Genomic DNA, 26,418 nt, shown 5'->3' with positions numbered 1-26,418 from the left:
GGAGTTGAGTTGTAGCTAAAATGTGTGCCTGATACTCCATTTCAAGAGTTACTAATAGATGACCATTGGCTACTTTTTCATTTTTCTGGACATTGCCGGAATTAATTTGCAAACTAATTTCCTGTGAAAAATATTATGAAAGTGAACATACGTCAGAAAAACTGGTTGGATTTTTATTTAAAGAACTGAAAGAGCAAAACCTTCTGTTATAAATGTTGAAGATAATGAATATGAACTGCTTTCTTCAATAAATATAATAGTTTGTTTAAGGCAAGTTACTGACAAATGATCGTGTTGTTAATTTTACAACGCGCGCCTGCCCAAGGGTTAACGTCAAATATTTAAAACGTTAACAACGTTTCAAGCTGTTTTATACATGGGAGATCGATTGTTTAAATAATCAGGCCATTACTGGTGGTTGATTAATTATTGACACCCGCTCGGAATGTGCGTTTCGTTGCATTGTCTGTACTTTTCCAACCTGTTCGCCGAATGTTTTTCACGTTCCTTAATGTCACTGTATTTGTGGAGAGTCATAAAAGGAAGAGAACGATTTGTAATTTTCTTCAATCGTGTAGTGCCTGTCAGCTTTCAGGTTGTACATAAATAAGAAGTTGCGTTGTTATTACTCTATTCCCAAACACCGACACGCACACGCCGTTGTGTACGACACACTGGGAGTTTGCGCAATAAGAGTTCCGTGGCGGGTGGCGCTGGAGCTGCAGAGCCATCTGTTAGCGGACGCGTTAACAAGAAATAAGACGCCGTGATCCGGCTGCCTCGTGTTCTTTGCATATTTTCAATGTAAAACAGTCATTATGAATCGTAAATTGTATTTACTGTCTTAGTATGCCGACGAAATGAGTGAATGAATGAAATTAAATCGGTCACGTACCTTAAGTACTTACACAGTGTATAACTCTTCCGGCTGGGAGCGGCGGCGTGCTCCTGTAATCCAGCTACTAGGAAGCCTGGTGTTGTGAATGGTCTGAGGCCGGGAGTCCTGGTGCTCAGTTTCCCATGTCGATCCGGCGTCCGCACTAAGCCTGCCATCAATATGGTAACTCTTGAGGAGTCTAGAGTCTCCAGGTTGGCTAAGGAGGGGCGTACCGGGCCAGGGGGGAAACCCAGCAGCCAAAAGTCCCCGTGGTGAGCAGTAGTGGGACAGCGCCGGTGAGTGGGAGCTGGGTGGCAGCCCGGCCAATAAGGCGAGACCAGCACCTCTTTTTTTTCATTCATTTTTAGTTTACAAGTTTCTTTCGTCTTTTCATGATTATTATTAGCTATTAGCGCTGAGTAGATTTGGCGAAAATTATGCTCGCTCTTTCCATTAAGATTTGCTTTACACAGTACTCAGCAAATCCGATATTCTCTCTCTTTTACATCTTGTTTCACACCGAATGATTTTCTTTACGGTTACATATACACTAAGATGTTTCTCAGTTGCTGCAATCAGACCGTTTACATGCTCACTTCCGAAATGAATAAAAGGAACAATTCGGTCACCGTGCTGCTTTTATCACTCTCACAGAATAGCAACCTAATTCCCGTTGCATCATTCGCCGATGCTATTGTTTCGAAATCTTAACCAAATAACTACAAATCTCTTCTTTTCCATTTCACTTCACTAGCATTCAACTTCTTCTAATAGTACTCGCTCCGATTCTTAGACAGTTAACTTTATTCGTCGTCAATGATGTTGCCTTCCTGCACTGTTATTTCCTTGTAATAAAGTTAACTATGTAAGAATCGGAGCGAGTACTATTAGAAGCAATTGAATGCTCGTGAAGTGAAATGGAAAAGAAGAGATTTGTAGTTATTTGATTAAGATTTCGAAGCAATAGCATCGACGAATTACATGGGACTGTTACTTCCCGGAGTAGGCGAACAGGTTCAGCGGCTCGGACCCCAAAAATGAACAATAATTTAGCTTCTTGTTGAAGTCGTTTTTTTATATTGCCTTACTGGGCTGTAGAAATTGGTGGTCTTGCTGGATTGACACGATTTAAAAAGGAGTAAAGAGAAGGAAACACAAAAATAAGGACACCATTGGATTTAGACGTTGACGTTCATGCATAGAAGGAATATTTTGCTTCACGAAATCTTGTTGAATATAGAGTGGCGAAGGGAATAAAATATGCAGTCTTGGTGGCTTTTCAAAAGCAGTTCTAAACTGCTTCTTCACTTTGTGGAACAGGCTTACAGCCTCTTCGAAATTTTCACTGAAGCCGTGTGTTTCTGTGTCTGACTATCTCACTTCCCTCATTCTCTGTCCATTTTATGCACCCTTGCTCCATTTCTTTATGTATACCGTATATGTTTTAGAGCAATATAAGGAACAGTGGTGTCAAATACCTACGTGACAGCTACAAAACAATTTTACACTGAGTCCACTAGCATATTAAGGGTATGAAATTTCTTCAGAATTTATAGTCTCAAAGTGATTACGACAAGGTTGTACTTTGGTGACCCCTCAATATTATGAAATTTTACACAAATACATTTTTTTGCAAATTTATGCTACTATTGGGCGTATGAAGGAATTCCTCCAATGAAGAAAATGGATTTGTTAACAAGAACTGTGCAGCATTATTTTAAACAAGTTGACTGGGATACAGTGGGTGTGTTTAGAAAATTTGTCACACACTTTGTCTACCATAATTATAAACGTGGCTTTTGTTAGTTTTTGCTAATCTGTTTTGTACAGGTTAGTGTATTATACCAGTGCTAAGCGACGTTAGGTTGTTAAGCAATTACGTAATTAACACTGCCAAAAATCTCTCTTAATTACTGTTAAAATTTTATATTTAATGAACAATTGCTTGCAATGTGTTGCGCCCTTGCCATGAAAGTGATTACATTCTTCCGAATCACAAGAACGGCGTCTATTGTTTGCTGTTTCCTCGGAGTAATAATCCATACCCCAAAACGTAGACAGTGTCTCGTTCATATTACGTGCGGGCGGCCTCGTCCGTGGTTCTTGCAGCGTTTGAGTGTTTCGTGTAGTCGAAAAAATCACTATAGCGCTGAAGTAACAGTAATACTGATCAGTTCGGTCAAACGCCCAACGAAACGGAACAATGACTACCGCAACATTACATAATTGTCCTCGTGTAATGGCTGTGAAAAACAAACTTCTTTGTTTTCCGGCCCCTTTTTTCCGCAGTTGCAGATGTACAAGTTATATAGGTTAATTAACGTCTTTTTCAACTCTTCTTAGTAACAAGACTTAAAAGTTGCAAAAGACGGTAATTAACCGGTGCATCTTGTGAACTGTTTATCTCATCTTTCGGCCATAACGCTTTTGGAATAAATCAGGAACGTCCTAGGCTTACCATCACCCGTAATTTTAGTTTTCAGATAATAGGATGCATTTATGAACGTATGACCACTAATAGAACACTTTTTTTTTCAACAAAGGGACAAAGGGCCAACAATACAATGACCAGAATGAAGTGTTGGCAAGTCGGCGATGGGCAGTTGGTGACTATCACAAGATGACACCCATGTGCTAAGTAGTGGGGTGTTGTGCTTGTGCAGATATGAGTTAAGTGTCAGCAAAAAGATACAAAACAAAATTCTGTATGTGCCATTCGGGTCCGCGCTGTAGATTTTTCTCGAAAGCGTCGGGATAAAATAATGTGTTTCGCGTTAATATGTAATTTAATTATCAACCTCCTTGATGCAATGGTTCCATAGATTATTATAATGGTAACAAAATAGAGAAATCACAAGTTTGTACTCGCTGGTCGTTGTATTTCGATGGGCCAACTACATAATGGCTTTGCGCCATTTGTTTAAATTTCCTTTCGACACTGCCGTAAGTCTCGCATTCGCTCGGCAATAGACTTTTTAAGCTTTCTGGATTCCTTTCGACGCGAGCTTTCTACTGACTTGCATCTTCTGTGATTCCGAGCATATTTAAGAGTCATATGAGACGTCTGTAATTAATTTGTGATTTTCAGTTTAACACCGATTTCATACATATCCCAGCGAGTATTTTTGTTGCAAATTAGGTCTTACTAGTGCTTCACAAGCTCTTCACAATGACACCCGAAGCAACGTCCTAGTTTAACGTGTTTCCATGGACGCTAATTTATAACTTCCCACGAAGCTAATTCGTAACGTCACATGCATGTGTGTACTTTAGTTTGATGGCATCACAGGCAACAGAATTACTGCGCGACAAAAGCAGATGTGATCTATTGATGTGAACTCAGTCATTGTTTACGCATTATTAGTGTCGTAGTTATTAGCGATCAAGTCTGACGGTGTTATTTCACACAAGAAAGTTCGACCGACGAGCAAATGGACGTTTTCACGTCAAAAAAAGTGGAAAAAAGAAGCAACGTATAGTGGCTGGCTCAGCAGCAGCGAGGAGAAAATTTCTTACAATGCCTATAGCCGTGGATGTTCTTCAGACCTAAATATTTCACTCTAGTGGAAACAAACATGCAATAACATGTGATGCTGTGTTGCATACTTTTCATGTTTATAAACAGGTGATCTATCATTTATGACAAAAATAAAATCTCGCAGAGGCAGTATGTTCTGGAGCGTTTGTTTTTTATATCTGATCACAACCATTGCCGATACTTTTTTTGTAAACTGAAAGTTAACGTTCATTGCCTATTAACCTGCACCAAATCTTTCAGGTAGTTTTGGTTTTCCAGTCGTTTGTGGAGAGACACGCCTCCCATCTCCCAGAAGACAATCTATCTTTGTTCTGCCTTGGCTATTCCACTCCAGTGATTGATGGCACTCACAGTAGATTTGTGACAGCAAGTGGCGGTGGTGCAGATTTTTTCCACAGGGTTGAGATATTGCAGCCACGCCGTCTGAATTAGCACTATGTACCTCTTGTTCAGTATCTCATCATGATGCGGTCATTTTCGCTCTGACTATTTATCTTATTTTCGTTCCCTTCATATTTTACATAGGATTAATGCCGTATCTTTATCATGTTCGGATTTGCAGTATCCGCAGAAAGTTCAGTGGAGCATATGCTTTCTTATCCAGGCAGTAGAAGATACACCTTTAAAGAAAAATGTGTTACAGGGGAACTTTCACATTGTTACAAAGAAAGGTTGAAAGGTATGTGGAAGGTCGTCGAAGAATAAATATAACAATGCTACCAACGTGTTATTACTATTGGGGGTGTGTGTTACCGTACGCTTATGCTTTAAGGGTTAGAGGCCACGATTGTCAAATTAGCTGTTTCCTGTCCATGGATTTGTCAAATAAGCGCGCAGACTTACCAGCTAAGTTTGTCAAGTATAACGTCACTTGTGAAGCACGCTGTGCGTCGGTGTCGCGAAGTATGGAATGGGAATGACTACGAATGCAGACACAGCATTTCTTGCATTAACTTTAACACTGTATAAAGAAGGAAAAGAAAACAAGACTCTGGTCCAGGGAATGGTTGAAGTTGATAGCTAAATACATCCATGATATTCTACTAAAGGAAATATTACTCTCATAAACTATTCTATTCTCTGAATAGAAAAGTTATTAGAATTACTAAGATTCGGTCATCTAATGAAAGGTCATTAAATAATATGACATGGGAATATTCAGATCTTTTTTAAAAAAAATTATTGTACTCTCGCTTGTATGTTGTGCATAGAACATTGAATTCTTTCAATGTCTTCCTGTATTTTTATTTGTATTTTATTTGTCTCATAACACACATTTTACAAATCATGTGATCATGTTGTACAGGAGACACGTCAATTTTTGGATTATGATACACGTAGTTACATAATTTTTTAACACAGATTTTACCAGCACAGGTTGGTGTTGAGCACAAGAATTTTATTAAACTGTTTTTCTCATGTTATACCAGTACTTAAATGTCTAAATTTTCCAGTCGTTATTTTGAACTTATGCGGGATCCTGGGACATGGACGGGTGAAAATATCAGATACACGTTCCGTACGTAGAGTAACATCACTATGTTGAAGACAATGTGCAGAAGACATCTGCACATGAACCGAGTATATTGCTTACTAAAGTAGTTTGCGCTTTAGTGAACCTGTCTCCATATTTACATCTCTACCCTTTACTCTGTTGAAGATTTTCAATCCCATGTACATGGGTATTAAATGATTAGAAAGGCGCAACACCTCTACCAAACTGGTAATTGTTTGTGCTTTGTTGTTTTTATCTGTGATCGTATTTTTCACAGCTGTGGAAACACACGTTACAGTCACACAAATTATAATAAAAACACTCTCTCTGAACATGCACGGCGAAACATCAACTCAAACAATGTCCGCCGCCTTGTCGGATCTGCCGTCAATTAAAATTTCTCTCAGAAACGGTCTATGTTTGACGAAGATCTCACGCAAAAGCACACACTGCCAAACAGTTCGACAAAGTTAAGTTTGAGAAATTGTTTGTTTACGGGGGTCGTAACTATTGCATTTTACTTAAGTTCGGGGGATGTAACGGAAGGTTACCTGCATACACATCAAGGCTATCAGTGCTTTGGCCCAACACAGCTGCTATTAGGAATATTTGAACTCAGCATCGCGTCGAGTACAATATTTAAACGGAGCACATGCCTGGATCGGACAAGCATATTTGAAGCAAAACAGATGTGTCTTCTTCAAAAGATCTATCACGGCGATTTAGGGACACAAAGGAAAATTAAATCTGAACTGAGATTTGAAACCTGCCCATCCCGACTGCGAAAATTCAGGCATGTTCACAGACATGTCACTGTGGAGTGGGGTCACAACCTGCTAATGATAGCAGTTGTGTATTGACATAACTTTTAACAACGTAAACGAGAAGGAAATGATTTTTTAAAAATGTTTTGTGTCTAATATGAGCAAAATTCACACGATATTTACGTATACGACAAAAGATGCACGGGTGTGCTTTCCCTACAATTCTCTAAGTTTGCGTCTGCTAATTGTGTGGTAGCGTGGCCGAGCGGTCTAAGGCGCTGGTTTAAGGCACCAGTCTCTTCGGAGGCGTGGGTTCGAATCCCACCGCTGCCAATTGTTTTTTCTACCTACTTTGTTTAAATTATTCGTAATTAAGGTATCACAGATCAAGTACAGCAGATTATTGATCGTAAAGTGTAATACAACGATCGTATGTTTTGTGAGAGCTGGTTCTCCCTCTTGATTAAGGTTCTCATTCGTTAAATACCAAATGAATAAATATATACACATTTACTTTGTCAGAAGACCACCTACACGTCTTTATTTCGCCATGATATTTAACACGTTGACTAAAGCGGAAACTGGTCTTCTTCGTTTGGTTGTTAGTAAACATTAGTAAGTAATGAATCCTCTTCTGAGATTTGAATATGTAATATTAATTTTTAGATACATAGAGTTGAGTCGCAGTTACAGCTATTTCCATGGTGATCCAAGCTGGATTCTGCACTCTGCAGTGAAGGCCATAACATGTTGTCACACACACTTAACACTGCTTGCAAACCAGTATGACCACATTTTTGTTCTGCATGTAGCGCTCGTCCTGGGGATAAAATGTGGCGTTTGGCGATTTCTCGCATATCTTCCAAGCTTCCTGTACACTAAAATGATGGCATAAACAGAAGGAATTAACGTAGGTAAAAAATGTAAATATTTATCTTATTTACCTGTTATAGTGATACTTCTCGACGTTACGAAAATGACATTCGATTGCTTTTAAGACACTAGGCAATTAACGTTTTGAATCCAAATATCCGGAAATAAATTGGGAATATAGTGCCTAAGTCGTTTTCGTAATCGTTCATAGGAGAGTTCGAAATTTGTGCTTGGGATTTGATGTAAATGATATTGTTATCGGGTTAGTGGATAGGAGCAGATAAAAATATGCACTGTAGTATTTCCTGACGCTATTAACTGTCTTGTGAAGAATGTGCTGTTATTGTTGCTTCCGTTTTTACATTTCGTAGTAAAATGAAAATTAATTTTTGTCAGGAAAGTTTTTACTATTGATGAAAGCTGATTCAAGTCGATTGTCGTATTTGGTCCGTATTTTGATGTTGGATTGCGTTGTGTTTCGCTTTAAGGTTCCTGTCTTATCTCTTCTGCAATTCTATTAACGGAAATTTGGAAGGAAAAGTTCACCTTATGATACCCTGTCTGCTGCCTATTAAAATTTTTCTTTATTCTTCTCTCCATACCACAGATGACTTGCAAACATTTTATAATGTCCTCAGTTGAAGCCACTCTTTGGCAATTTTTCTTGTTCAGAGAATATTATGATAGTTATAGGTATATCCCATTAAAACTAGTAAGCAATATGATTTGTTACCTTCAGAACAAAGCTGCACTCAACTCTCAATTTGTGTCTCATATCCAACAGTAAATGAGTTTGTATCTGCAGTTTTAGAAATAGTGTAAAGTTTTCCTATCACAACACCCACAGACAACAAGCATGTACCAAGGTTGTCTGAATGTGTACTGGTGCATAGTTAAAGTATACACAAATATAAACAGTTTAAATGTATGTAAATATACACAGTTAAAGTAATCCCTAGATTCAAATACACACAATATAAATGTATACATACACACAAAAATACTTAGGCTACATCCAGTATTTCTTCTTACATTACATGTTTATATGACTTACATCTCTGCGTTACTTTAAATATTGATGAGTGCTCGTTGATCATAAGAGTAATCATTTATAATGAAAATATTTTTAATTGAATTACCTGTCACTTTAGAATAATCCTTGAAATTATAACAACTCTTTTTTAGTAAATAGTGTTGCAGAACTTTCGTGAAAGCAGCTATACCACACTTGCCTTTGCTACCTTGAGCAGATCTGTAATATAATTTCATTCCCTCGTTTACAGTACATTATTTTGGGTATTAATTTTGAGTTTAATATTTAGCTGTAAATTGTTCTTGGATTTGGACTCATTGATATATTATCAATCTGTTATCTGTTTTAAACAGGAACTATATTGAACTGTTGTGCTAATTTTTGTTATCATTCTTACATCCTATTTTTCTATCTTAAAGACTATTTAGATTTTTGTACATTTGTTCCTCAGAAGGTAGTCAATAACTAATTATAGAATTGATGTATGTAAAGTATGTTGTTCTAAAACTTCGAACCTGGAAAATTGCCTTTTGTGGGGAGTGCTTTTACCATTTGAGTTATTGTGATAAGACTCTCATGATCTGTTACAGCTTCAGTTGTCTTCTGTCTTTCAAAATATGCAGACGGATATTGCAGACAATTGACGTTGCCACAGCCTAGTGCATTGTTTCCGGGATGAATCTTTCACTCTGGAGTGGAGTATGTGATGTTTTGAAACATTTATGAAAAGTGATACTGCAGATTGTCATTCTTCCATGCCTGAAAACAAATTGCTATTTACTAGAGGGTACTGTTCCTTTGGGCATCCCATGAGTCAAGTTTTTTTGGTTATAAAAGAAGGAAGATAGTAGTGAGATGGAACTACGGGCCTAATTTTCCATATTTTCAGGATTTCTTTTTTTTATTGAAAAGTGTGAAGTTTACTTCCATACTTTTGTGGAAAACTGCGTGGAAACAGTGCACTGAACAGCAGTTGTTGGGAACACCAACCAGAGACATGAAAGAGGGCGGAAAATTTTGCAGATGGTATGCTGTCAAAAAAAAAGACCAAAAAAAAAGAGCACAAAAAATGGTGTATAATAATGCAGTTCATTTATCAATATAATTTTAAGAATAAAAATCTGAACCACAGAAGATGACACACAGTTGTCAAAACATGTCAGGATAAAATAAGAAATGAACTACTTGTGTTCGCGTAAGGCAGATTTTCAAAACAACCCAATTTTTAAATTGCAAAGACAGAAGAACATAAAGAGGAGCTTCAAATCTTAGTAAATGAATACCAGGAAAGTAGCTTGTGGTGAAAGAACTTTAATAATGTTGTATAACACTGCAGTTAGATCTTCTTCATGAATACCAACTGATATTTTAGCTACATACAACTTTGTGGAGTTCCTTTACAGTGGTGGGTATCAGAAACAATGAGTTTTTGTACTTCAATGTTTTTGGTGTAGCCTAGTGGCTGTGCCAATAAAGTATTCATTTTAAAAATTGGAGAGATTTTTAGCAGTACCGCTGTGTGTGATTTGTGGGTCACTCCAAATGAAGTGGTCCAATAAAAATTAAGTTGGATGTTTGACCATTTTTAAATATTTTTATTCTTTTATATGTGATTACCCTATAATTGAGAAGTTCAAAACAGTTTTTTAAAAAATTTTACCTTTCACTATTACTGAATGGTAGCCATTTTCATTTGTGTGTGACGATGTTTCACTTTAGAGACGTTAACAAAAATATGAATATCTCTGCACTGGGTTAAATTACAACATTGCAATTGACATGATTGTTTTTAGAAAACAATTCAATTATTGTTGAAGTAAGGTACTGAATTATATGCAAAAGTGGAAACATCACTGAAATTAACATTTATATTATTTTGACATACTTAAAATAAATATTCTCAATTAACATCCTTTGACATGTGACTGTTCCTAAACCTGATGGTGAATGTTAAGGACACTTATTTCTTCAGACAGCTTCTGTGATATAGAATAAGACCTCCCAGTTGCTGTGGTAAGTTCAAGCACTGAAAATTTACTTAAAACATTTTTCATTGGTATCCAAACTTTGTCATTAGTCGATTTCTTGAATGATGTTCTTGGACCAGCAGGGTGGTAAAAATGCACAAAAACATCATTGTTTTCCAAACTTATTCTTTCAACCTCTGTAAGGCACCACTGCCCATCATACATACATGCCACTGTGTCATTCAACATTAAAGACAGAGATGTAATTTTACTGTCACAATGATCCTCATAAATTTTGGTTTCTGATGTTACATAGCATCAAACTAAGTTTTCCACAATGCCAAGGAATTTGTGGAAATGCCTTGTTCCTTTTATCACTATACAGTTTTCAAATCTGGTCTGAAGTGTTGTTTTCATATGCAGAACCACTTTTTCTTTCTTGATCAGAAAGTAGGTAATGCCTTTAATATTATCCTTGCAAAAGACATACATGTCCTGTACTGTGAGAATTTGGTCTGTGGTTGGTCTGACTTTACTTACTTCATGTTTTGTTGTACCTCCTACTCCGTCACATGCATTTTTACCATGGCAAGATGCAAAAAAGTGCCATTCAGCTTCCAACCGAATGTCTACTTTGGGGTGCATGGCATGGCTTTGAAAAATTGTTTTTGTTCTTATACTGACTACCACTTCCATCTGAAAAGTATACCAGCTTCTCAACCTTAGGAAAATGTTCTTTTATGTAATTTATTACATACTTTTGAAACACTTGTGCAGCCAAAGTGCTGTGCTCCAAGTAGCCACTTAAAATGTAAATTGAAGAACAGCAAACTTCATCTTTCTCATTTTTAAAGTAGAGAATAAATGGATGCACTGTTGCCTGGTCATTGACCCAGTCATACCCTTGTATTGCATCCTGAATCACAAATGTAAAATTTTCTGCAAAATCAGCTAGCACTTTGTCCGCCTCCGGTAGCTGAGTGATCAGCACGACAGAATGTCAATCCTAAGGGCCCAGGTTCAATTCCCGGCTGGGTTGGAGATTTTCTCCACTCAGGGGCTGGGTGTTGTGTTGTCCTAATCATCATCACTTCATCCACATTGACACGCAAGTTGCCTAAGTGGCGTCAAACCGAAAGACTTGCACCTGGCGAACGGACCACCCAACAGGAAGCCCTAGTCACACGACATTTACATTTAGCTAGCACTATGCATTCAGTTTCATGAAGTTGTGCTTTTTTGTCCTTCAAAAACTTACTTTGGATTTTAGAAACATCGTGGCGAATTATGAGTTTTTGTAAGTTATCAATTAAAGATTCCAAGTACTCTTCCTGAGATTTAACCACTGGTGTCATTTCTGCCCAGTCAGTTGTGACCCACTGTTTGAAGGCAATACTGTCTGGCATTTCCTAATCATATTCGTGAAACAATTCAATAACGGTTTCCTTACCAGGGAATTTATTACACAAACTCATCATGCATTCATAATTGTTAGTGTCACAGACCTTTAAATCTAGTAACTCTTTGTAGTTAAGATCACAGAGTTTTGCACTTGCAATCATTAGTTTGACATTTTGTCGATATAAACAAACATATATGGAGTGTGTGTCTGAGGATCCAGCCAAAATACACCACTTAGGGCGGAGGTCACAAAATTTTGACCTTCCAATTTTGCGTTTAGGATGGGAATTTTTGAAAGCTACATAAAGTTCATTTAAATTTGACAGCACTAGTCGTTTCTGCTTTGTTACTTTAACTCCATTTATAACAACTCTATCTTTGCATCCTGGACACATTCTACTGTTTTCATAGTCTTCAAAATACTGGTGGATATTTTTAATTGTTTCTTCACTTATACCTACTTCTTTCCTAAAACTGGAAGAATGCCTTGCTCTTTCACTAATTTTCAGGTTAGTTTAACCAAACAATGAGAAATGTAGAATTCATGAGCTATTTTCTCTCTTGACCATGAGTCAGGGAGCGAACTTAAAATTTTAACTTTTTCCTCTTTAAATGTCACTGAGCATTTAATTTTTAATTTCTCTATTAAGCTCAAATATTCAGTGACAGATGTTGCTGGTGGTAGGTTTTCTTCTTCTTTAGAAATAATGTTGTATCTGTTATTAAAGCATGATTCTAAGTCTTTTCTAATTTTGTCTGAAATTTGTTGTACCTTACTTTCAATAGCTGCTTTTCTTCTAATTTTGTCTGAAATTTGTTGTACCTTACTTTCAGTAGCTGCTTTTCTTTTCTGCTACTTAATTTTATTAATTTTGAAGCAGAAGATACGTCTAACTTAGAACAAGCAAAATCCAATATGCTGATAGCTTCCTCATTAGAAATATAAATGTCATGAGCAAGGTTACATGATTCTGGTTCTGGATTCACAACAAATAGTTTTGAGTAACATTTTGGGCACAGGGAATTTCCATGAATCACATTACATTTCACTTGGGAAGCTGTTTCACTCTCACATAACAAGTTTTATTTCCCTCAACCCTTTAGTAATAGGCTTTTTATGAGCTTTAAGTGGATGACAGCACTTTCTTCCAAAAATGTGGTTTTACTTCAGAATATATTTCTTCTTATGATACTCACAAACTGATGTTACAGAAGAACTCACTCGAAATTTAGACAAAGTTTGTCTAACTTCATGAAAGTCATTGCCATATTTCAAGTTTTTTGAAACTGGACTGTAAACTGTTTTGTGACACACTTAACTTGCTATCTGTTCATCCATGTTATTACATTCCAATTAATCTCTGAAAATTAATTACAAATTACACACAATACAAAGCATGTAACACATTCTACAGTCTTGATGAAGTATGTACATCCACTCTGACAGAGGTTTCACAACAGACTGACTACAAAAATGCCACACCCAGCAATAGTGTACTTCTACAATGCCACACCCAGCAATAATGTACTTCTTTACTGACAATAAACCTAAACATAAATGGGCATTTTTATTACCATAGAACAAAAGTGAAAGCTCCTATTGTTTAATATTACATTATTAAAAATAAATAAACTAAATGAATATTGGGTGATAGTGTTAACTCAATATATTTCACAATTAAATTTTATTGCAATGAAACAATAAACCATTTAAATAGGCAACAGCCATAAGATCAGTTGTAGAGTAATGTGAATTATTTCCTCATTTTCAAAAATTCATATCTTTGTTCACAGTCAGATATCAGTGTTGAAATTTTTATATTATGTTGCTGTCATATAGGTGTACAAAATGTGCAAAAATCATATTTTTATATTCATTCCCACCTGAGATAACTAACCCCAAACTTTACAAAAAATGAAAAATTTCAAATTTTAATAATTCATAAAAAATTAAGGAAACATTTGTAAATGTTCTTGCTGTATATGAGGCTAGTAGTGTATGATATCTAACTATAGTAAAAAATAGACTCATAAATCACTCCTTGTTTATTATTTTCAGGCGTAAAAAGTGGATTTTTGAAAATTTGGATATCAATCTTTGAAGGTCATTTTGACTAGTTATTTTTGAATTTAGGGTATTTTGTGTAATAGACAATGTTATAGAGGACACTTTTCTAAAAACAATCATGTTAATTGTAATGTTGTAACTTAGCCCAGTGCAGAGATATTCAAATTTTCGCTAATGTCACCAGACTAAAAAATCGTCGCATGCCTTCAAATTAAAATGGCCATCATCCAGTAAAGGTACAAGATAAATTATTTTAAAAAACTGTTTTGAACTTCTCAAATATAGGGCAATCACACATAAAAAATTAAAATATTTAAAAATGTTCAAGCAACCATCACTGGACCACTTCATATGGATTGACCCTTATGGATTGGTAAGTTTCATATTTTTTATATTTGTCTCTTGTTTGGTAACAATCCAGGCTGCTTTGGTTTAGTTTTCTCTGTTCTGTACAATTTTATCACAACTAGTATACTTTTTTGTATAAGTGATAGTAGTTTAGAAATAAATGAGCATTTAATTGTTTTTTATTTTTCATAGGTGCTTGAGTTGCAGATGATTTCCTCACCCCTTGATAAAACAGTAGTTTTCATGTAATTTAATGGAAATTAATACTTTCAGATACACTTCTTTAAATTTGAATACAAATATTGTCAGAAACTGTGAAAACTTCTTTCCATGTTCCATTGTTCAATTTTTTGACATATTCAGAACTTTTTGAGTTGGAGAAAACACTTTTGCAAGTCATTATTTTTGTTGTATTTTCTACAGTTCTGTTTTGTATATTTTTATTTATATATTATTATCTGTTTTATATATATTATATATTCAGAAGTGAAACAAGGCTCTATTGACAGTGATGGAATTTCAGCACCTAATAAAGAAATTCACAGGATTAAGACTCGATCTAGCAGTTCTGATGGTGTAGGTAGAACTGTTACTATATATATATAATATCAGACTTGACTGATCAGAAATACCAAGCTCACCTACGACAATTTGAGAACGTAATATTTTCACAGCAATATTCTTGAATACATGCTTCAAAGAGTTCTTGTCTCGTCAGTTTTGACAGTCTTGATGGTTTAACAACTTCATCATCATCATCATGAGATATTTCAGTAGGCATTTAGGTACTTTAGTTGACCGAATTTGTTATGGAGATATCACGGAGTTATGGAACTTTCATATAATGCGAGAGATTATGTCGATGTCTGTGACTGATTCAGCTGACTTCTTTGCTGCCTTTCAGACTCAAGTGCTGCACGGAAATGGGCACTTGATTGCATCTTTAAATAAGAAACTGGTAAATACACCGTATGAATTGAAGGACATTCATGATGTAATGCTGTTTAGACCATATTTCTGCAGCAGAATGTAATTAGTAATTCCTGTAAACTCGTTTGACACATCCATGCACTTATCAGTAAGATTATACTCCTTATTGGGGAGAAGCGGGGTAACAGTTGCTATTAATACATCAAAGCAGTACAGTATGAAATTCATACTCCTCCACTTGTAACCATGTACTTTTTAAGGAAGGGACAAAAAGTATTTCCTTATTATTTTCAGGTTTTTCTTAATAAGAGTACTCAGAACTGTTCAGTGGCCTTAATAATGCATATCCAGTTATTAAGAGTTTGGTCATATTGGTGCTACTAGTTATTCTGCTTTGTTTTTATCTAATCAACTATATGAAAATTAGCCGATCATATCATTGATGTTTTTCAGATAACCAACTGGATAACATACTGCTGTAATGACCTGCTTAACTTTTAAGATGAAGAGGCAACTGCTAGTGTTGCTGCTAGTTGATGTTACTGCAGGTGTTTATCTGCCAACCAAAGAAACTTCATCGCAGCAATCAAGTGCCAGTGCATTGTTTCTAGTTTCTAATAGTCAACTGACTGTGAGGCACACTGTTGACTCCCAACAAGAAAACTTAGCTTCAGAAGTGAAACAAGGCTCTATTGACAGTGATGGAATTTCAGCACCTAATAAAGAAATTCACAGGATTAAGACTCGATCTAGCAGTTCTGATGGTGTAGGTAGAACTGTTACTGACTTTGTCTTCCCCATTAAGCCCACTGCTTTCATTCCAAAGCAAGATGTGAAGAATTGTTCTGTAGGTGGTACAGACTTGTGTGTCTCAAATGTTTGGGATTATCCTCATCGTTATATCGAAAGGCTACTGGAGAACAAAACATCACGTTTCCAAAGCTATTTTACAGATGATATTGTACATGTTGCAACAAGATTTGATTCAAGTACTGATGAAGAGCTCACATGTGATGCCGAGGAAACAATACTTTATCCTAAATTTGGCAAAACAGCTGATAATGAGATGCTGTTCATTATTAATATGGATGATAAGTACAGGCAAGGGATAAGAGTAGAAAAATGTAAGAAAACTGGTGAATCACCATGTAATGCAAAGCTAGAAGTCCCGTCTGGGTACAGAACATACTGCAAGCAGAAATACATTTACAGGAAGCTACTGGCCCTGCATCCAAATGGCGAACCAGCACCCGATAATTTTAAAATTCCCTCATGTTGCAGCTGCTTTATTTCAAAAGAAACTGAGTAGTGTCAATGTTTCATTACTGTCAAAGTAAAGATAAGCGTGTAAAAAAAAGTTATGTATTGTACTGAATAATGTAATATAGGTCAGTTGAGAGAATGTCAAACACTATTGTTTCCTTTTCCTATAGATCTAATGTATTTTGCTAAGAAAGGAAAGAAAGAGATGGCTAAGAGTGTCTCAACATAAATGTATTTTGGTGGTACTGACTTCCAATCTTCCATAATTATGAAAAAGTAATTTTCTAAGTAATGGAAAAAAAAATCATATTGTGTGCTGAATTTGAACTGATGTAACTGAAGCTTCATGTGCACTTACAAAATATCAAGTGGAAATATATACCATTTTTCTGGTTGTTGCTGACACGGTGCAAACAAATGTCCCTTAACAAATGCTTCATCTCCTCCAGTTAGGTATTAATAACTGGCATCCAGGGATTGCTTTCATTTAGCACCAACGAAAAAACAAATCTTTATCGATAAAGATTGACTAATTATATACATAAGAGATTTTTAATGTTCTGTGTAATTCTATTTCCTGTGTTTTAAAATGATGTGTATATTGATAGACTGGAATATTGAAATGAAGTTTTAGATATATATATTTTTTAAAGGTAAACTGTTCACTGTGATAAACCAGTAAGTTAAATAAATACAAAATATCAGAGTTTGTAAAGCTACATTATATCTTATATAAATAATTAGATATTATTATTATTAAATTGGTGTAAGCTATTTTGTGTACAAATGGTGACCTATGTATTTATTGCCTGAAGTTTAATATGTGCATTATTGTTATGCCACAAACTAAAAACCTCAAACAGAAATAATTTTTTAAATTTTTGTTAAATAAGAAACATTTTGAAAACAGCTATGTGGGTGTGTACCATCATTTAAGTGAAGAAGACCACTGTTTTCCTCTTTGTTTTCAGTCGCTTCTAGGAAACTTTGAAAGGATTCATATGTAGCACTGTACTGAAGAACAGTAGGAACATTCTTCTATTCAGAAATTGTAATAATGTATTGTATGCAAGGGTACAATGTCCTGTGTTCTCCTTCCTTCCTCCAATAAATTTTACCTACAGTACTTAATTACTGCCCCCCCCCCCCCATCTCTCTCTCTCTCTCTCTCTCTCTCTCTCTCTCTCTCTCTCTCTCTCTCTCTTCTTTGAGGTCCATAGACATATGTATGGTAAAGGCATTGCACTTGCGAATTGCACATATTCAACTGTAATGATCATTATAGCAAAGAATTAGGGAGTAGAAATAGCATAAGTATGTTCCCAAACAATTACCACAAATGTAATATTCTACCTGACCTTGTCCCTCTGTGCTTCCGATCAGTGTCTAATGACCTTGATATTAGATTCTAATTTCCTCTTCTCCATTAGCTGTGTTTTCCATATCCATAATCAAGAGACTTGTGAAAGATATATTGAATACTGATTTGAATGTCCTGTGTATTTTGGACCTGCTCTAGTTGTTCCTATTTCAGTGCTAACAAGTAATTACTCCCCTTTTGTTGTGAATGTTATAATGTTTATTTCTTTCTTCTTCTTCTTTTTTTTTTAAGAAATATATGTTTGCTAAACTCTTGAGGTTTATAAATATATTGTTTAAGGTGAATTTACATTTATTAAACTTTGCAATGTTGTATTGGAGATTCAACTATTAGTATCGTATTAATGCATAAGACCAGCAGTACTTTACTTGGATTAATCTGATGACCATTCTGAATAGATATACACAACTGACTGAACCCAAGGCAGTATTTATAGATCTCTGCTCTGCATACAGGAGTTAAGTCCATAGATCTGTATTTGTAACTGATTGGGCATTTTATCGTGAAATATCTATAAATTTTGCATTATTTACTGTAATTCTACAATTGATTTCAGCTGTATTGACATTAATTAATGGTATGAAAAGATAAAAATGCTAGTAGAAAAGTTTTCTTTTTTAAAACACTTAGAAATTCCTGCTACATCCTATTACATATATCATATTAATGGTTGTTGATTTCCTGTCTTTTTACACTACTACATGGCTTTAATTTTGGCATATTGTAAATAAATAAGAATATATTTATGGATACACGAGTTCCTTTCTTTTTACACGATTTTCCCCATTTGTGAGCACTGCATTTTGTAAACATTCAAATTTGAAAAATTCCACAGGCTTCCAAAGATATGGAGCCCATTTTGTTTTGATAAAATATTTTGAAGAAGGCAAATTAATGTGACAATACTGTTGTCACCAGTGAACAGTATTTATACGCACACAGACCAGATGATAACCCTGCAAAAGCTTATGAAGTCTCTGTGCGTGTCACTTACAGTGAATTCAAAGTCTGTTGTTTTTAAGGTGCTCAGTCTCGAGACCTGTTTCATATATCTCTCCAAGCTAGTGAGTCCTGCACAGTTACCTCTGTCTTTGCATAATTACTGCCGCTACATCCATTTGATCCTGATTTGAGCCTCTGGCCCCCTTCTACAATTTTTACCTCTTCTCCCCCCCCCCCCCCCCCATACCCACACACACACACACACACACACACTCTCTCTCTCTCTTCAGTCTATTACCAAATTAATTATTCCTCAATATCTCTTAATGTATACTGTCAAAATACCACTTCTTTCCTCTATTAATTTAGTTCAGTACCTCTTTGTTGGTTATCTTATTTACCCATCTTATCTTTAGGCTTCTTCTGTAACACCACATTTTGGAAGTTTCTATACTCATCTTGTCTGTATTGTTTTATCATCCATGTTCCACTTCCACAAGAGTCTACACACCAAATATTTACAGAAAAGGCTTCATGACAATTTTTATTCAGTGTTAACACATTTCTCTCTCTCTCCCCTTTTTGAATTTTATTTTGGAAAAGTTTTTTTGCTGCCCAAACAACAGAACTCATCTACCACCTTTAGTGCCCCTTTCTTAATCCAAATCCCACAGCATTAAATGATTTAATTTGGCTTTAATCCATCATTCTTCTTTTACTTTTGTTAGTATCCATATTATAACCTCTTCTGACCTCCCAGATAGCCAAATGTGTTATTTCACCAGATTCCCGGACACAGGTAGGCACATGGATTAACAAGGAGGCTGGTGTTCCGTCCATCCTGGATGTGGTTTTTAGGCCATCTTCCAGATCCCCCTAGATAAATACCAGGCTGGTTCCGACATCCAGCCTCAGATACATGATGTGCAATTATTTTGAAAAATGATGTCACATTCGATCATATGATTATATTAGACACAGTCTAAAGGGTTACATGGATTCCTCCCCAGGGGAGGGGGAGAATCTGGCAGTAGCTTTAAAATCACTTTGGTAGTGGCAACCCCATTGTAGTAATAGCCTATATAAATGTATAGATGGTTATCTGCGAAATTGAAGAAGAACCATATCAGTCTCAACCCCGTGTTGTCTGGATAAAGGGCATGGGAAAGGAAGGAACCTGTTCAAGACAGTATCCATTCCATTCAACTGATCTTTCAAGACTGTTAGAATTGTGTCGTCATTGGCACACCTTACATTTTTTATTTCTTGTCATCTGAATTTTGTTCACTTACTGAATTTCTAGTGAGTTTCTTTCACTTCTCACTCAATATGCACATTGAATAACATGGGGGATATGATATAACAAAGTCTCCACTCCATTCTCAAGAGCCTCCCTTTCATGTCCTTGACCCTTATGACTCAACAAAATTAAGAATATCTTAAATCAGTGGTTGCTAAAAGCAATAGCCTGCTTTATACGAGTTAATGTTGACACTTATGTCACAGAAATTAGTTAGCACTTCGAAGGTGACATGATTAATCATACTTTCAGTAGACAAAAGGGAAATCACCCAATGTTTTAACTACTACCAACATGTGTTTATTTGTTATGACTCAGTGTTGTTGTTATTGGTTTTTTTCCACCTCCCAAAAATTACCAAATTCACTCGCCTGTTGTTGACACGAATGGTTCCTACAGAGAGACAGTAGTCAGGACAGTGTAGAAGAGTTACCAATGGTATACTGACAGTAGATTGTTGTGATTCAAAGAGAATGTAATTGTGGAGGAAATAAGGAGTGGTAGTGCTTGGCTAGTACAGTACCTTGTGCCCTACAGAAAAGAAGTATTCAAATTAAAAACATGTTCCAATAAACTAGCAACAGTAGCAAGACCTACACAGCAAACAGCATATCCTATCGTCAGAGTTGTCAGGAAGCATGATGGTTTGGCATCCCTCTCATATGAATTACAGTAGTTGAAGATAAAGTCTTCTGGGTGCTTAGGCTCACCATATTGCTCTTCAGTTAGTTTCCCAGACTTGAAGTATCAATCTCTCTGCTGGAATTTTCCTCAGTGAACTGTGTGTCAATGTATGGGCATCCTGTGCTGTGCATTGGTCTGAAGATGACAATTTGAAATGTTCACAAGCTGTATTCAAAAAACATAAATGAGCTCATGTCTGGAAATAAAGATTACCTTAACAAATATCACAGTCGCAGTAGTCTCCAAATTACAATGATGTAGTGCTTAATAAAATTGTTTATAAGCTGGTTGGCTCAAAATGAGGAGCAATTTTTAGTACCTGGCGCGTAAGCTATAGGCAAGCCTATGGTCTGTGAGTGAATATCTAAGACGTACTGTCAGGGTTAAAAACCATGCAGGCTTGTATGTTTGGTTAGAGCAGCTCAGTCAGTGTCAGTTAGACCGTCAGCGAGAGCGCATCGCTAGCTCCTGCTACTACTAAGGCGAGTACACCGTTTGCTTCTTACATATTTTACAAACAGCAGCGACTTATTTTCAGTTATCTGTGTAATTACTAGTTTATTTTTGTAATTTCTTGCGTGTTCGAGTGCTTACTAGGTAGAACCTTTTATTTCAATAAGTGTTTTTGTACTTATTTGCTGCGCTTAGCTTTTAAATAGTTTTTCTGGGAAAACCTAGCGTAGTTTTCGCGTCTCGTATTTCAGTGAGTGTTTCTTGATTATTAGAGTAGCTCATCAGAAGATTATCTTGGGAATTTGTCACCGTATAGAGTAGGGTAAACATAGTCATGTGTAGGGACTGTGGTTGTTGTGAGCGGACGCAAGGAGAATTGGCCACTCTTCGGGGACAGGTGGAGGCTTTGTCTGTTAGGCTCATCGAGCTCGAGGCGCAGGCGTCGGCTCGTAGTGGCGTTGGGGCAACTGTGGTGAGACCTATGCCTACTTCGGTGGCCTTGGAATCACATGGAACCCCTGATGTCGCTGCGTCTTCCGGCAGTGAGCATCTTACCGGTCAGCCATCACTCCAGGGTGAATGGCGGACAGTGGTGGGCTCGCGCGTGCCTGTCCGAAAGGCGAAGGTGGGATCTGGCCGCGTGGCGGCTGCCTTACCCCTTTCCAACAGGTACGGGGTGCTTCCTAGTGGTGATGACATCGTTTCCGAGCCACCACAGGATGCCTCGCCTGTTGGGCCAGTGGCCGATTCTCCGGCAAGGTCCCGACAGTCACAGAGGGCGGGCCTATTAGTTATAGGGAGCTCCAACGTTAGGCGGGTTATGGAGCCCCTCAGGAAAATAGCGGGTAGGTCGGGGAAGAATGCCAGTGTGCACTCGGTGTGCTTGCCGGGGGGTCTCGTCCGTAATGTGGAGGAGGCCCTTCCGGCAGCTATTGAACGCACTGGGTGTGACCGGCTGCAGATAGTAGCACATGTCGGAACGAATGACGCCTGCCGCTTGGGTTCTGAGGCCATCCTTGGTTCCTTCCGGCGGCTGGCTGATTTGGTGAAGACAACCAGCATCGCACGCGGAGTGCAAGCTGAGCTTAATATCTGCAGCATAGTGCCCAGAGTCGATCGCGGTCCTCTGGTTTGGAGCCGTGTGGAGGGTCTAAACCAGAGGCTCAGACGACTCTGCGACTATAATGGTTGCAAATTCATCGACCTCCGTTATTGGGTGGAGAACTGTAGGGCCCCCCTAGACAGGTCAGGCGTGCACTACACACCGGAAGCAGCTACTAGGGTAGCAGAGTACGTGTGGCGTGCACACGGGGGTTTTTTAGGTTAGAGGGACCCCCCCTTGGGCGAAACGATAAAATACCTGACGGCTTACCAGAGAGAACATTATCATCGTTGATAAAGAACGTCCGTCCTCAGAGACCAAAAACAGGAAAAGTTAACGTAATATTGGTAAACTGCAGGAGTATCCAGGGCAAGGTTCCTGAATTAGTATCTCTTATTGAAGGAAATAGTGCGCATATAGTATTAGGAACGGAAAGTTGGTTAAAACCGGAAGTGAACAGTAACGAAATCCTAGACACAGAATGGAATATATACCGCAAGGATAGGATAAACGCCAATGGTGGAGGAGTATTTATAGCAGTAAAGAATTCAATAATATCCAGTGAAGTTATTAGCGAATGCGAATGTGAAATAATCTGGGTTAAGTTAAGTATCAAAGGTGGGTCAGATATGATAGTCGGATGCTTCTATAGGCCACCTGCATCAGCAACCGTAGTAGTTGAGCGCCTCAGAGAGAACCTGCAGAACGTCGTGAAGAAGTTTCGTGATCATACTATTGTAATAGGGGGAGACTTCAATCTACCAGGTATAGAATGGGATAGTCACACAATCAGAACTGGAGCCAGGGACAGAGACTCTTGTGACATTATCCTGACTGCCTTGTCCGAGAATTACTTCGAGCAGATAGTTAGAGAACCAACTCGTGAAGCTAACGTTTTAGACCTCATAGCAACAAATAGACCGGAACTTTTCGACTCCGTGAATGTAGAAGAGGGTATCAGTGATCATAAGTCAGTGGTTGCATCAATGACTACAAGTGTAATAAGAAATGCCAAGAAAGGAAGGAAAATCTATTTGCTTAACAAGAGTGATAGGGCACAAATCGCAGAATATCTGAGTGACCACCATCAAACGTTCATTTCTGAGGAAGAGGATGTGGAACAAAAATGGAAAAAATTCAGAAACATCGTCCAGTACGCCTTAGATAAGTTCGTACCGACTAAGGTCCAAAGCGAGGGGAAAGATCCACCGTGGTATAACAATCATGTACGAAAGGTACTACGGAAACAAAGAAAGCTTCACCATAGGTTTAAGAGTAGTCGAATCATAGCTGATAAGGAAAAGCTGAACGAAGCGAAAAAGAGCGTAAAGAGAGCAATGAGAGAAGCATTCAACGAATTCGAACATAAAACATTGGCAAACAATCTAAACAAGAACCCTAAAAAGTTTTGGTCATATGTAAAATCGGTAAGCGGATCTAAATCCCCTATTCAGTCACTCGTTGACCACGATGGCACCGAAACAGAGGACGACCGAAGAAAGGCAGAAATACTGAATTCAGTGTTCCGAAACTGTTTCACTGCGGAAAATCGTAACACGGTCCCTGACTTCAGCCGTCGCACGGACGCCAAAATGGAAAATATTGAAATAAACGATATCGGAATTGAAAAACAACTGCTATCACTTAGTAGCGGAAAAGCATCCGGACCAGACGAGATACCCTTAAGATTCTACAGTGATTATGCTAAAGAACTTGCCCCCTTTCTATCAGCAATTTATCGTAGATCTCTGGAAGAACGTAAAGTACCTAGCGACTGGAAGAAAGCACAGGTCGTTCCCATTTTCAAGAAGGGTCATAAATCAGATGCGAATAATTATAGGCCTATTTCACTTACGTCAATCTGTTGTAGAATAATGGAACATGTTTTGTGTTCTCGTATTATGACGTTCTTAGATAATACAAATCTCCTTCATCATAACCAACATGGATTCCGCAAACAGAGATCATGTGAAACCCAGCTCGCCCTATTTGCCCAAGAAATTCACAGTGCCGTAGACACTGGCGAGCAGATTGATGCCGTATTCCTGGACTTCAGGAAGGCATTTGATACGGTTCCGCACTTACGTTTAGTGAAAAAAATACGTGCTTACGGAATATCGGACCAGGTTTGTGATTGGATTCAGGATTTCCTAGAAGAAAGAACACAACATGTCATTCTTAACGGTTCAAAATCTGCAGATGTAGAGGTAATTTCGGGAGTACCGCAAGGAAGCGTGATAGGACCTTTATTGTTTACAATATACATAAATGACTTAGTTGACAACATCGGTAGCTCCGTGAGGCTATTTGCAGATGACACGGTTGTCTACAAGAAAGTAGCAACATCAGAAGACTCGTACGTACTCCAGGAAGACCTGCAGAGGATTAATGAATGGTGCGACAGCTGGCAGCTTTCCCTAAATGTAGATAAATGTAATATAATGCGCATACATAGGGGCAGAAATCCATTCCAGTACGATTATGCCATAGGTGGTAAATCATTGGAAGCGGTAACGACCGTAAAATACTTAGGAGTTACTATCCGGAGCGATCTGAAGTGGAATGATCACATAAAACAAATAGTGGGAAAAGCAGGCGCCAGGTTGAGATTCATAGGAAGAATTCTAAGAAAATGTGACTCATCGACGAAAGAAGTAGCTTACAAAACGCTTGTTCGTCCGATTCTTGAGTATTGCTCATCAGTATGGGACCCTTACCAGGTTGGATTAATAGAAGAGATAGACATGATCCAGCGAAAAGCAGCGCGATTCGTCATGGGGACATTTAGTCAGCGCGAGAGCGTTACGGAGATGCTGAACAAGCTCCAGTGGCAGACACTTCAAGAAAGGCGTTACGCAATACGGAGAGGTTTATTATCGAAATTACGAGAGAGCACATTCCGGGAAGAGATGGGCAACATATTACTACCGCCCACATATATCTCGCGTAATGATCACAACGAAAAGATCCGAGAAATTAGAGCAAATACGGAGACTTACAAGCAGTCGTTCTTCCCACGCACAATTCGTGAATGGAACAGGGAAGGGGGGATCAGATAGTGGTACAATAAGTACCCTCCGCCACACACCGTAAGGTGGCTCGCGGAGTATAGATGTAGATGTAGATGACAAAATAAACAAAGTTGGAATCACCTAAGCAGTTGTATGAACTCTACACTGTTTACTAGTTTTGATCAAACCTGGATCATTTGGAGAATAGCGAATAGGCTATGCAGCAATTCAGTCAGTCAGAGTTCAGATGTATGTGTGAGCTTTTCCTAAAGAAGCGATAGTTCTTGTACATGTGGTGAAGAACAGATTTTACGAGAGTAAACAAACTGTTCTGAAAGTTCTTGTCTGTGCACAGTGATGATCCGATGAATGCAAGGACAGGAGTACTAAGAATGCCCAAATTTTTGTGTGATGCTTATGTAAGTTTCTTTCTTTTATTCGTATGTGAGTGCGCATTTTTTTGTTCACCTTAGCTTTTTTAAAACATTTTGGGCATGAATAAATTATAAATGTTAATTTGCCATATTGCTGGTATGTTTTATTATTGATTTTACATTTTCTTTTGTATTACAAAATAACAATTTCCTTACAAATTTTACAAGAAGGCACACAGGATACAAACATCATAATGTTACGACTTAGACAGTAAGAAAAATTTTTCAAATATATTCATCAAACTGTACACTAACAAGAAATACATTAAAATACTTTATAGTACAACAATATCACAGAATTATGCAGGAGAATAATGACTTGTATGTTATCATTCAATCCTCAGTACTCATTTAGTGCTCAGTTCCTGTTGCATACTCAGCTGGTTTGACTGCTTCCTCGATAAAAATTTACATTTGTTTTGTGTCAGTTGTACTTTTATATCTGCTATGTACACCAATTAAAATAATTTTTAAGCTAAGACAATAGTGTTTTTGTTGTCATTGGGTGTTCTGAAATTTACATTAAAAAAAAGGTTGCACTTTTTGATCTATCA

At 37.4% G+C, this 26,418-nt stretch overlaps 1 non-coding gene across 1 annotated transcript; it reads left to right on the top strand.

Moving 5' to 3' along the window:
• Positions 1-6,925: 6,925 nt before the first annotated feature.
• On the top strand, positions 6,926-7,007 carry Trnal-aag (transfer RNA leucine (anticodon AAG)). Its single transcript has one exon. It is a non-coding gene; the product is annotated as a tRNA-Leu (tRNA).
• Positions 7,008-26,418: the final 19,411 nt, after the last annotated feature.

This window comes from Schistocerca nitens, chromosome 1, assembly GCF_023898315.1.
Source record: "Schistocerca nitens isolate TAMUIC-IGC-003100 chromosome 1, iqSchNite1.1, whole genome shotgun sequence".
Taxonomy (NCBI): domain Eukaryota; kingdom Metazoa; phylum Arthropoda; class Insecta; order Orthoptera; family Acrididae; genus Schistocerca; species Schistocerca nitens.
This window is presented reverse-complemented; position numbering and strand designations above follow the sequence as displayed.